Raw genomic sequence first — 13,722 nt, 5'->3', positions numbered from 1 at the left:
TAACAACATGGCTAACTCGCATCAGATATAGCTTGAAATGGGGCAGAAATCAATGCACATAAGCGGACATACACCACGCTCAACATGCTGTGTGTGCACGTTTCCTCCTTGGGTAACTGTCTTTTACACCGCGTCATTTTCGTGTCAGTGTTGCCATGTTGCATTTGAGTTCTGTACATGACGTGTACAAAGCATACATACAAATTCGTGCCCAAAAAGCAACAAGCCACCTGAATCTGAACGAAACTGCATGTTTATTGTGCTTTACTGAAAAAAAGAACTTGCAAGATAAGACACTAGAAATGGCCTGACTAGAAGGATTGGTTGAGAATCGGAATGACTAGTTGCTTGCACATGCCTCCTGCTTTGCCTGAAAAGGGAAAAGAACACCAATCAATTAAGACTCTTTATTAGTAAAATCTCGTTACAAGAGACACTGTTACAAGAGACACTCGGTTATGAGAGACATTTGAAAATGGTTTGGTTGGTTTTCCTATGTTCGCCATGTTAACAACATTGCATACAAGAGACATGGTTACAAGAGACACTCGGTTACTAAGGACAACTTTTTATGTCCCTAGAGCAAATTCTTCACTATTTATAAGAGACACAACCCAGACACGCTTACGTAATGCGGCTAACGTCGTACTAACTGGTATGTGCTGCAATTTTCATTCCCTTGGCTCGATTTTGTTCCATTCCGCAGCCGGCTGTCATTCCTCGCATGGTTGAGACTACCAATTTCACAGAATTTTCTGCGATTATGCTTCTATAATCGCTGTGGCGGTCCCACACCGACTCTGCGACAGAGTACCATTGAGTTGGATTTCCGTCACAGCGTCTGCGGTGCTGTTCGCTTTGTATGCCGGTAGTCATACTCCGGAGCCATTGCCATGTTTCCATGAGACAGCTCTGTTCGCATCAAAGATGTGTTTAAACACACTTTGGTGCTGATGTATAATAAAGTGGTCTAGTCCGACTCCTCAGTATTTTTAGAATTTTTGGTTACAAGAGACCTTGGTTACAAGCGACATGTTTCCCGGGTCTCTTGAGTGTCTCTTGTAACAAGGTTTACTGTACCACCATCATCACCGTTTTTAGTCAGATACATCAACAATAAATGATTTCCAAGTCACAAATATAATTACCAGTGCTCTGGTCAAAACAAATGGGTCATAAAAAATGTCATACTCTGCCTTGTTGGTATATGTTCCTAGCCTTATAACATGAAAAGCTTCAGATGAAACCTCCCCAAGTCATTTGATGGCTCACTTGGAACAGGCAAAGCTCTCACGTGCACATTGACATTCAGAGATTACATTTTCTGCATGTAGGTAGAGCTACCACGACCACATACTGCGGACCACGGCTTTCAACCTTCACTGCCCTAACAGAAAACCTTGCAGATTCCACTGTTTTCCAAAAACAATGAAGCACTCTTGAAACGAGCTCAAACCACTCATGTTGTACCATTCCGATGCAAAACAACCAAGCCAGAGGTACTGTCCAGATGACAAGCTTATAAATTAGTAACAATATGAAGAAAGCATGCCTTGCACCACAACATGCGCGCCTTTTAGCCTCTTTCAGATTTGGTTTGTTTTGTCACGAAAATAGCAATGTGCAATATACTTTTTACTTAAGCAATGATAACTGAAAGTTATGTTCGTTAGTGCGTCAACATACTATCTCCATCTCCTTAAAAAGTTATAATTATGCGCTGTGTTCACCCAAAAATTTGCCGTTTTGTCAGTCTGTGCTTTTCGAAGCAACCTGTAGCACTTTCGCGACGTAAAGGAACCTGCAACAAGTACACATGGACCCCATATGTGGCAGCTACATGCAGTACACCGTTTATTCTGTCCATTCCATGACTGGCAACCCCACAACGAAACAAATTATGCAACATGTCCTTCCAGACAGCATTACTTCCGTGACGTGCTTAATTTAGGAATTTTTTAAGAATCCCGCCTCTCCTAAAGAAATTTTAAAGTAAAGCTGAAACTAAAGCAATGCCCAAATATGAGCGCTTCTCGTGGATTTTGAAAGTCAACTAGGGCAGAGCAATTTGCCCCAAATGTCTGGGACTTTAATGGCAACAGGATGGCCAAATTCCGTGCTGCTAATAGATGCAGATAAAAACACACATATGTGCAACGTTGTGTTTTCAAAGGTTTACTTCTTCATATCGTAGCAGGGATACTCCGTGGTAATTAGTTGGAATTCATGCTATTTGCCTGCAGTCTGTGCCAAAATATTCTTAGAGCCATAGCCACACTTTTTCTTTGGGATAATTCAAAATGCGGATTCAGCAAAATTCAAAAAAATGCTTCCAATTGAACAGATGCTTCTATATTGTATTTTCAAAGACAATTCTTTTTCTTGCGAAACTAACGATGAGGGTAGCTGTGGGGGCTTGTTTGTATGGCATCTTTTGTTTTGTTGTAGCGCAAGGCTGAACAACAGGTACAACAGAAAGGCACATTTGGCATGCACACAGTGTTATCTTCCAACAACAGATTTATTTCCCGTTCTCGTCACTATATATACCCTCAAAACGTCATACAACATAATATGTGTAAAGGCTCGGTAAACATAACTAAAGAAAACCTGGAACCACACGCATGCAGTTTTTTTAGCCACAGAGATTGAGACATGTACACGTTTAACACGAACAAAGATGTACAAGCTCTTTCGAGGATAATGAAATTGAAGGCTTACTGATGCATGCGTCACCAAATGTTGATATGTTTCTAGTGTCTATAGTTAAGCGCATCATCTTGCACCTGCTTCTGTTCATGATAACTGCTTTTTTGAATCTAGGTTTGCACTTGCATCTTTGGCAATGAAGAACAAGAAAACTGTCAGCAGCCAGGGTATTTAATTTGTTATTGTGTTCTCATAGCCTGTTATTTATACATCTACCAGTTTGACCAATGTAGGACCCTCCACACCCAAGAGGAATGCGGTATACAACACACACGATATAATCAATGAATTCGCTTTTATGTTCCTTCTCGCATGCAGTATCTCAAATTCTTTCTGGCCTTGACTTCCTCATAAATTTATTAGGCGTCGAAAAAACAACATTGATGTCACTCCTTCCAGCAATCTTTAAGCTGTGGGAGAAACTATGTATGTAGGGGATGGCAGCAATCTTTTTCTTTATGTCGGTACTTGTACGATATACCTGCTCGGAACCTTTTTGCTGTGCCTTTTTAAGCAGTCCTACTGCGACTGACACGAGCACGTGGCTCGGGTAACCAAAGCCGCTTAAACGTGAGACTCGCCATTCGAAGCTATCGTGCATTAGGTGCAGGATAGCCATGTTGCGGGAAGATTAGATTCCTTGACATTAATTTTGTGCTCACCGATAACAAAACCTGCTGGTGTTAAGAAGCTAGGGCAAGTAAGCCCCTTTTACCATTTCATTCCACGCATACAAAACTTGCGAAGAGGGGAATCACGAAAGTGTGTTTCAGTGAAGCGCTGTAGAAGCCATGCCAGCACCTAATGCACAATAGCTTCGGATGGCAAGTCTCACATTTAAGCGGCGCTGGTTACCCGAGCCAAGTGGAAAAAGGTTCCGAGCAAGTGGATGGTACAAACACCGACATAAAGAAAAGAAAGGTTGCTGTCATCCCCTTTATACATAGTTTCTCCCACAGAATAAAGACTACTGGAAGGTGTGACATCAACATTGTTTTTCCAGCTCCTAATAAATTGGGGAGCCAGTGTAAGAAGACAAGGCCAGAAAGAATTGCGGATACTGCATGCGAAAAGGAACATAAAAACAAATTCATTGATTGCATCACGTGTGTTGTATACGACATTCCTTTGAGTGTAGATGGTCCTACATTGGTTAAACTGGTAGATGTATAAATGACAGGCTACGAGAACACAATAACAAATTAAATACCTGGCTGCTGACGGTTTTCCTTCCCTCCATTGCCAAAGATGCAAGTGCAAACCTAGATTTAAAAAAACAGTTATCATGAGTAGAAGCAGGTGAAAGATGATGCGATCTTTGTTCGCGTTAAACGTGTATATGTCTGTCAATCTGTGTGCCTAAAAAACTGCATGCGTGTGGTTCCTGTTTTTTTTAGTTCATGTTTACCGATTTTTTACACGTTTTGTATGATGTTTTGAGGGTATATATAGTGACGAGAACTGGAAACGAATCTGTTGTTGAACGTTAACGCTGGCTGTGCGTCGAATTTGCTTTTCTGTTGTCCCTGTCGTTCAGCTTACGCTACAACAAAATAGAAGATACCATTGATTTCATTGTCGTCAGGCTCGGGCACCAAATAAAATTTGTTCACCAAAATTAAGTGGTCACCAGGCATGTCTAGTTGAATTTATCTGAACATGCTCTACTGTCGGTGGTGAAGATGTTGCCAGTTTAAAGGGCTGCAAGAAGGCACTAGTTATGTTTTCTAGGGCAAGAAGGCAACAGTGTATGTTGCCTAAGGCAAGCAGTCACAGGAGTCCTGGATCAGTAGAAGAAAATTTAGGGAATAATAATTGGTCGGAACACTTATGTCACGCACTTCTGAGTCACGAAGCGCTTGTCTTTGTCTCCCTTTCTTGTGCCCGTGTATTTTTATTGCGGTAAGTTACATGTGCATTTGTGCACTATGATGACGAACTTGTTTTGGAAAAGTTCAAATGTGTACCTGACGTTCGACTCACTTTTGCATGTAAGTAAAAATTATGACCTTGTCGCTGTGAACAGTCATCTGCACCTTCTGTACACTTGTGAGATAGGGGTAACAGTATTTGAAGGTTTGTGCATTAAGGCAGGAGAGCAGCAGTTGCTGGATGGCTCATAATTTAATTTGCGGGAAAATTCAGCAGTGTGCAACAATTGTATCACTAATGACCTTGAAAATCTTGTTAGTTCTTCATTTGTAAATACCTGTTGTCAAACAGCCTGCTGACTAAGGGTCTGAACACATTATGCACAATTATAGCAGGTACTACTACATGAAAGAAAACCTGTAATAGAACCTACCAAATACAATATCAGTGTAGTGGCAGGTCAAATGGCTCCTCAATGCTTGTGTCCTTCCTGGGAGAAGGAAAGAAATGTTAAGCTTACACTGACAGCACTAAACCACGCAAATGTAACTGCCACAGAACATGAGGAGTTGTAACTAGATACAGTCAACCTGCTTAACCATCTCATAGACATTCAACGACAGAATGTACCTTCATGGAGCCTCTAATCTATGAAATTCATGCTGTAATACAAACATGCTAGTAGACAGAATAAAAATTGCATCTATGAAAATTCTCAGGAAAACTATATATCCTAGCTACCGCAGTCCCCTCGTTGTGAAGTACAAGTGACGGTCTAAGCTACAATCAGAAAGTAGAAAATTAGGGATCCTTTTTATTAAACAACTAACCATATCTCTACCTGTACTCAGCAATACAAAGGTGAATCACAAGTACTATACTGATAAAGAACAGTTCCGAACTGCTGCCAAGTGAGTGCAATAAATAAATGATTTCAAATTTATCTTCATGTAAGACTAGGCGTGTTAATTTTCTTTACATTACACGAAAGACTGGTCAGAAAAATATTGCATTCAGTCAATATTGTGATTAGCAAAACAGTAGTAAGAGGTTAAGGTGGGAGACCCTCAGGTGGTATGTTGCGATGTTTCGAGAAATTGTTTTAAGGAGCGTCTTACCTTAACCCTTTCACATGCCAATCAGTTGTGTTGATTGAAAACTTAGCTTCACCGCATTTCTTACATTTTCAGATTCATAAAATGCTTACAGATGCACAATAGATTAAGAGTTTTCAGTTCTTTAGTGAGTTTGTGAAGTTTATAGAATGTGCACTCCATGCAAAAACTCAGTGCAAGTACATGAGATTTGCAAACATCAACTATTTCATGTCTACCAGGCTTGAACAGCACCTATCCAGCCACTCAAAAATTATGACTGGTGCAACACACTGTGAAAAACGATGAAAGAAGTGACATATACCAAGCAAAGAACCCAACCATCTACCTTCATACTTACTTTACTAAAACAATTTGCCTGTGTAATTCAATCTTGCAGCACTATTTCAATCAGAAGAGTTTCAAGATGTACGGGACACATTTTAAATATCCTTACTTTAATCAATGCTATTGCTATTAAGACACTATCTTGGTGTATTGAATTGCGTGCATAGCGTCTGAAAGGATTAATCATATTAGAGTAATCTTTACTAAAACTCAAGGCATAATACTCATATTTGTTTACAGTTTTGTGATGAGACAACACGATAGATGCGGGAGTTAAAAAACATCTTTATAAAATGCTGTAGAAAGCAAATTTCTACAACCTCTCGCAATACCGAGCTATTTCCTATGAGTGTTCTAACATTTCCTTGTAACATGATGCAGTGTTTTCACAGACATAGCTTGAATCGTTGTATCTCAAGTTTTGGAAGCAACTTAAGAATAGCTATAACAAGCAGATCTGAAGCCCTACCCAGACTGCACAGCCACTTACTTTCTTTAACACCAACACGTGTAATGAATAATGTCATCCATATGGCACAGTTTCCGATTATATTCTCAAGCATGAATCTTATAATTGCAAGTTATGCAAGAGTGTACCTATGGGATAACTTGGGGACAGCACGAAAAGACAGGAGAAGGCTAGACAACACGAACGCAGGCAAAGAATTTTGTTTACAGACAAACATCTATATATACTAGGCCTGTGTGTCCTGCGTAGTTGCAGCTGCAGGATAGCGGGATAATGTAAACAACCGCACAGTTGATGAACTGCTGTTCTGCCTTTTGCTACACTTTGCGTCAAGGCTCGATCCGAGTCAACTTTTCGCACAATGTACCCCGATTGCTCGACGTGAAAAATAAAAGGAAAGTTCCAGCTTTCCCAACAGTCTATTTGAGACTATGACTGACCTTGTGAATATGATATAACAGTGGCCACCACACTGCAAGCAAATGTTAGACATGAGTTCAGAAGCTCTCCTCCACATGGTGATGCCTCGATTTCTTGAGGACACCTTTTGGTGTTCCTGTGATGAGCTTCACAGTCAAAGAGTGTGCCGACGCGGAAGGCAGAATAGCCTCCTCCAAACATTGGGTATAGTTCCAGCACACATATCACTAACCAAAGAAAACCCTGCGGTCCAGAAATGGAAGATCACTGTCTAATGGTAGTTTTTCTCCGTACGTGAACTCATCTAGCACTGCTGAGAAGACAGAAAAAAAATCACTCAACCCATTTAGTAGCCTTACTTCACCTAATATAGAGGAGAAAGTTGCTAATGAAGCAAAATAACTTTACTACACTGGTGCCCACAATAGCTAGTGTTTTACAGTTACCTGACAGTGTTTTTGTCTGTGAGAAGTTGCCAAGCAAGGCTACTCAAGGAGTTCAGCCATTTTTTTTAATGTCTCCTCCACAGTGCTAGGTGTGCTCATGGAAGTAAAACTGCTGGAAAGCAAGCTCCAATATCTAGCGTGAAGGTTTTCTGTGGTGAGCATTGTGCTGGATCTATGATCCACACTCAAAAGTGTCTTGGCCTTTCCTATTATCGCACTTGAACACTGAAGCGTGTTGTTGCTACAGGAACACAAGGGAGCAGTCTTGGCACCACCACGAAGTGGAGGGGAGCTTCCAGACCCAAGTACGGTTGCTTTTAACAGTGTGTTCGCACTGCCTTTCGGCATGCGTTGCCAAGAAGCATTTAACGGAGCTGAACATAGGTGAAGTCTCCAGTCGGAGTACTTCAAGGAAGCCAAGGCCTACCACTGCTATACAATATGTACACAAAGGAAGCTGTCAATTCAAGCAAATTGCTGGGGACAGTTGGAACTACATTTTTATTTTCAGGGCCAAACAAACTGGGCAGGTACAAAAATGTCAAGCGGACCAGGCCAAGACGTGAAGTTTGCATCAAGAAGTATGTGCTGGTGGTCATAGGAAGTGCAGTTGGTGCTGTTTACAACATCCTAGTGCCCTGCAGCAGCAATTATGTAGGACAAACAGGACGAAAACTCAAGGACTATCTTAGGAAACACTCACAGACCCTCGATACAAGATGGGGAAGCAACATAGCTATCGATGCTGCTTTGTGCAGTTGTATATCAAGTTTTGAGCAAAGAAGAATCCTCATGGCACATGTTCAAAACATACAAAATTCGCAGACTAGCCCCCACATATGCTAGTGTGTAATCACTTAATCTTCTAGACAAATTGAGGTATTCAGATGAACTGCGAGAGCGTTCTGAACTGGGCTGGTTGGTGCATGTTTAGGAAGGAACTGAATTGTGCCATAGACAGGATAAAGGGAATATGTTGCTGTGCCCGTTGCCTTCACTTTGTTCTGGCAGTAGTGCTGTTCATTCCCTTCAAAATATTCATATATTTCGGTCACCTGACCACGTGACACAGCTGCGTGCTCAGGCTATATTTTACCTTGTTATGATACTTTCCAATGTCTCACGCAAATCCGTCGAGGCATCTTCACCTATTATAGTAAGCTGAACAATGGCTAACAGTGAGCTTAACTGTGGCTACACTTCGTTACCATGGGGCCCATGCATGACAGTGTTAGAGGTCAGTATGCAGGTGTTTTTGCATACTCATAGAGGCAAACTGGACAAAGAATAACTTATTGGTGCGTGTTTTATCTGTTGCCTCAAATCCCGAATTCCGGTGCTATTAGTGTTTTTTGAACACCACTCATGTGCATCCTAGACAAGTCTGAAACAATACCACTTTTAAGTCGACGTCCTCATGCTGAACCAATTGGTTGCCCCAGGAAAAACAAAACATCATTTATCTTTTGGATGCATCTGCAACAATTATTATACTTGTATAGGCATTGTCATTCCAACAACATTTGCAGTCAATGTCCATTAGGACTGCATATGCATGACTGATATACGATAGAATGGTCCAGCTTACCAGAACAAATAGCACAATGCAAGACTGCTTTTCCACTGGTGTTGCAAGCAGGCCCCCATGGCTGAGAAACTGAATGCAAGGCGGCACACAGACATCCTTCACTGGTGCAACAGCTGCAAATGAAATACTGATATCAGTTACTTTCTGACCGGTCATCCAAAGCAAAGCACAAACATTTTTATATACAATTACACAAGTAGCGTACCCAGGATCTCTGCCAGGGGGGGGGGGGGGGTTGACAGTTTGTCAATACCGTCTAAATAGCACTAATTTCCATTTCTTCACGGGAAATTGTCAAAAAATGCGCTTTTTGTGAGTGTGCAGACGATTACGCGTCTTATATCTTATGGTATCTTCGACTGGTCACCTCGGAGCGCTCTAGAGCGCTCTATCGAGCGGCGTTGTCTTCGGCTGGTTGAAAGAGGCTGCGTGCCTTGCGTTCGGCTGGTTCTTTTCGATCGCTCTCCTCCCGCGTCGAGCGCTCTGAGACGCTCCGAGACCTGTCGTCGGAGCAGTCGCCGAGATGAGAGCGTTTCCAGAAACGTCATCAAAGTACAGCGTCGCCGTTCTTGGCGACGTTCCATTGTAGCCTAGGCAACCTAGGCCACAGCATGCTGGCGTCTCAACGAATGGTCGTCCCACCGGTGCATCCGCCGGCTTATCTTTGGATAGGCGAAACATCGGACGTTAGCACTAGTCACGTGGTATCGCATCTGCCATTTCCTCCTCCGAGAGCGAGTCACACGTTCGGCTTGCGCGCTTGTCCTCTACCTCCGAGTTCAGGGAACGCCAGATCTGCATCACTCTGCTTCGGGGGATGGATGCGACCAGTCGAAGATACCATTAGTTGCAGTACTCAAATGCGCAAGAAAAGAAACGGAGTGAAACAAAATAGGGGGGGGTTAAGTCGGCCTCAGGGGGGGGGGGTTACAACCCCCGAAGCCCCCTCCCCCCCCCCCCCGTCGGTGCGCCACTGAATTACACTATGCATATAAGCTCGTCACTGAGTTACTGTTATTGCTGTGAGATAGCTCACAGTATTTTATAAAGTGCTAATGGCCTCGTTTAACTTATTTGCAAAAAAACTTTATGAAGCACCTTCTATTCGAAAAATTAGCTGACAAAATATTTTGCCCTGCATAACTTACAACACATGCACGCATTTTAGAATTATTGCAGTATTGTTATGCAGAATTATTAAGCGGCAATCCTCCCTCCCAGAATACGTGATATCCTCACGTACTTCGTCAGAACGTTAATCGTCAGCCTGGTAGCTGTCAAAAAAAAACTAATACAGATTGCCAGGTAGAAAATAATCCGTTTCCTTTGCAATGAACCTTAACGGGTATCACGCGGACAACTTTCAATTGCGATCGTGCACGAGTGCTCGGGCTCTACTACTAACGAAAGGGCACCGTGTGACACCCGTGTTACCTAACACTGCAGATGGCACAAGGTTACGGCAATAAGCACGCTCCACCGTCATTTCATTGTAATGAAGGGGCATGCACATCAAACATGCTCTATGAGGTCTTCATACATGACCAATCTTCCAATCCCAGGTGTGAACACTGCGATTAGGCACAGCCCAGCCAGGGCACTGCGTCCGAAGCTTATAATAATTGCTAAAAATTTCACTTTGATTCAATGCGTCACCGAATATTGGTAACATAGCGTTGCACCGCGTCGGAAGCGATAGTAATGGGTACAACGCCTTCACTTAATTTTGGAACGCCGAGCACACAACACAACACACTACAAACTGGAATGCTAACGTCAGTAAACCAGCGGCCACATACAGACGACAAAGGAGCTGCTAGAGGCGTCAACGCCGCTAATATTGCCTACGCGTCTCAGCTGTAGTGAGTATGCATTCAACACAACAAATGCAACACCCCTTTATCACAGACTCGCAATGTCGCTTTGTCAATCCTCATGGCCAAGGAATCTCGTTAAAAGCGTGCTCACACAACACAATTGAGCCCATCACCGGCCATCGCGGAGCATTTCGCACGCGCAACGTGCACCAATAACGAAAAAAGGACACGTAAATCACTTACTTGTGTAACAATCCAGCGCCGATTCCTTCCTATTTAGAGTGAAATCACAAATGCGCCAGGAACACCACCTCCACCGTCCGCCATTAGCGACCACTCGTACGGTTGTTTGTGCCGGAGAAATGCAACCCAGCGTGTAGGCGCGATGAAGGTGTGGTAAGCAGCGCCACCGCTCAAACCCTACCTGCTTCTTTTTGTGTGTTTACTATACTCGCACGCGCATAATGTTCAAACAGCGTTATCTATGGTGATATATGTAACTGGCAGTTAGAGTAGACAGTGTCTTTTCGTTATATTCTTTGCGTGTTCATTTTTCACTCGTGACATGTTCAGTTGCCCTCCACATGAAATTACGGACGGCTCTCCGTATTTCAAAAACGGAGCTCACGTCCGTCTTTTTTACGTACAATCCTGCCGTTTTTTTATAAACGGGGCTCACGTCCGTCTTTTTTACGTAGGATCCCGCCGTTTTTCATAAAACGGAATGGTCTGCGTAAATTTTACGTAGGTTTTCGCTGTAAAATTACGGAAATTTTTTACAGTGTATCTTGCAACCGGGCGCAAGGAGGAAAGTGGGAAGGCAGCGCGGGAGGGACGGGGTGCGGCTTCTGTTAGGCGAGCAACTGCGTACTTGTACTACCTTCGCTCGCTGCTGCGGGCGCGCTTTCTCATGCCAGCGTTTTGACAATGTTTGTGTGAGGTCATCGAGTGTGATCTATTCATATTTGCTTGTGCGCGCTGACACTATGCTTGTTAATTCAGTTAGTAAGCGAATGTGTCCAAGTTTATACAGCCGATAAAACTAATATCCTTACTCCGTATAGCTCTCTACTAATCTCAATTGATGCTTCGCCTTTCGGGAGAAACTGCGGCTTTATTATAATATTGATTCCAATAATGTATGTACCGTTACTTTTGCCTACTCTGCGGCTAATTCTAGATTCCAGCTTCTGTTATTAATTTTTTTTGAAGCAAAGGGCACCTCACTGGTGCATAATTACAGCTACAGAATGGCGACGATAGACTCTGTTAGTGTCAGTAGCCGAGAATGCGAGCTTGTATGTGTAGCAAAGTTGCACACATTTTAACAGTGAAGGTGTTTACCTCTAGCCCCCGTATGCATCCCGAGCATGCGATCCCAGGGGGGTAACCTGGCTGCCTTACGTCCGTATCACGGCGTGGGCACAGAAATGCGGGGGCTGATCCCGAAGATAGTGAAATACCGGGCCGATGGCGGCGGAGGTGATGCAATTTGATTCGCCCCACCAGAGAAAGGCATAAAGGTAATTAAATATATTGGAAGGAGAGATGAAAATTTGACAGTATCTCGCATAGATATGCACAAATTTTCATTGTTTAGTCAACCACAAGTGGTCATATAGGCTGGTCCAACTCAAGAAATGCAACAACACTTTCATGGCGTTATACATCGTAGACTCGCGAGGCCACTGTCCCAGGATCTGCGCAACTCTCACAGTATGTCAGCCAGTCCACATGTTTCCAAGAGAGCGCAGTAACACTTTCAATACCTTCTGTTATTGAGGACAGTGTGGACCAATATCCGAGGATTCTTTCCTCCGGCCCGGGGGATTGCCCAGTCTAGCAAGACTAGTCATGTTTTCTTTTCTATACACACTGTAGCGATGGCACTCACAAAGGATATGTAAATTGTCTTCTCGCAGCCCCAGTCGTGACATGTAAGGCTGTCGGCCATTCCGATGGGGAATTAATAGTCAATTGGGAAGGTCAAGTCAAGCCACATGCAAAACATTATTTCGTTTTTGTGTGGCATGTCTTTCAGTTCTATCAGCATAGGGGCGTCGCTTGCTAAAGTCATGTAACGAAAACAGGTAATACTATTATCATATTTAACTTTGCAACCGTACCACCCACACGCCTTACTTGGCATTTTTATGTAGAAGAAAAACGCCATTACTCGATCATGCCTGTGTCGTGTGCACACATGACATCGTTGTTGCATCACGCACGACGCAATCTGAGCTAAATTTAGCCTTTCTCTAGGCGTTCAGATAGACATAGCCGTGTTGTACGTTTGTCGATCCAAGCGGGAGTGGTTGCATTTAAGATAAATCACTCTGCCCTAGTAGGTATAATTCATGAAACTCAAACGTTTGTTCATCGGAAGTTATAAGGCCTACAATTGCGCTATTTTCTGCAGAATTTTCACGCTTGCTCTCCTATGGCGCCCCCGCGTTCGACACGTAGGGTCTAGAAATGGCGTGAGGAGACTTCGACAGCAAGACAAAGGGTTCACGATTCGCGATCCCCACATTTAACGGAGGCGACTATTCCAGTACCTACGCCAACATTTTAGCCTGTACCAGGCAAGCTACGCCAGCCAGCAAACAACCCTCACTGGTGCATGTCTTGATTTGACGTTCACCCGCGGCATTCATGCCGTCTTCAGGCCCAATGAGTCGTACTTCTTTCGGCATTACCTAGCACTGACCTAGCAACCCCCCGAGCCACCTCATACACCCCAAGCTGCATTAGTCGCTGCCCGACTCGCTACTGCACAGCCCACCCCCATCTCCACCACTTCGGAGTAAATAGAGCGAGATTCGCAAAACAAAGAGGACCATTACCAATAGGCAGAAAGCACGATTGCAAGATTAGACCGTAGGACCTGTACTATCACTGTCATAGATTAGGCATGTAATCTTTGTAATGCGTGATTAAATGCAACTTGTGTATTCGT

At 43.3% G+C, this 13,722-nt stretch overlaps 1 long non-coding RNA gene across 1 annotated transcript; it reads right to left on the bottom strand.

Annotated features, from left to right (window-relative positions):
- Positions 1-235: 235 nt before the first annotated feature.
- On the bottom strand, positions 236-11,135 carry LOC125943323 (uncharacterized). Its single transcript, XR_007465735.1, has 4 exons — positions 11,007-11,135; positions 8,947-9,059; positions 5,015-5,071; positions 236-370 (listed from the first exon to the last, which is right to left on the bottom strand). It is a non-coding gene; the product is annotated as an uncharacterized LOC125943323 (long non-coding RNA).
- Between the last annotated feature and the right edge of the window lie 2,587 nt (positions 11,136-13,722).

The sequence above is a fragment of the Dermacentor silvarum genome, chromosome 2 (assembly GCF_013339745.2).
Source record: "Dermacentor silvarum isolate Dsil-2018 chromosome 2, BIME_Dsil_1.4, whole genome shotgun sequence".
Classification (NCBI taxonomy): domain Eukaryota; kingdom Metazoa; phylum Arthropoda; class Arachnida; order Ixodida; family Ixodidae; genus Dermacentor; species Dermacentor silvarum.
This window is presented reverse-complemented; position numbering and strand designations above follow the sequence as displayed.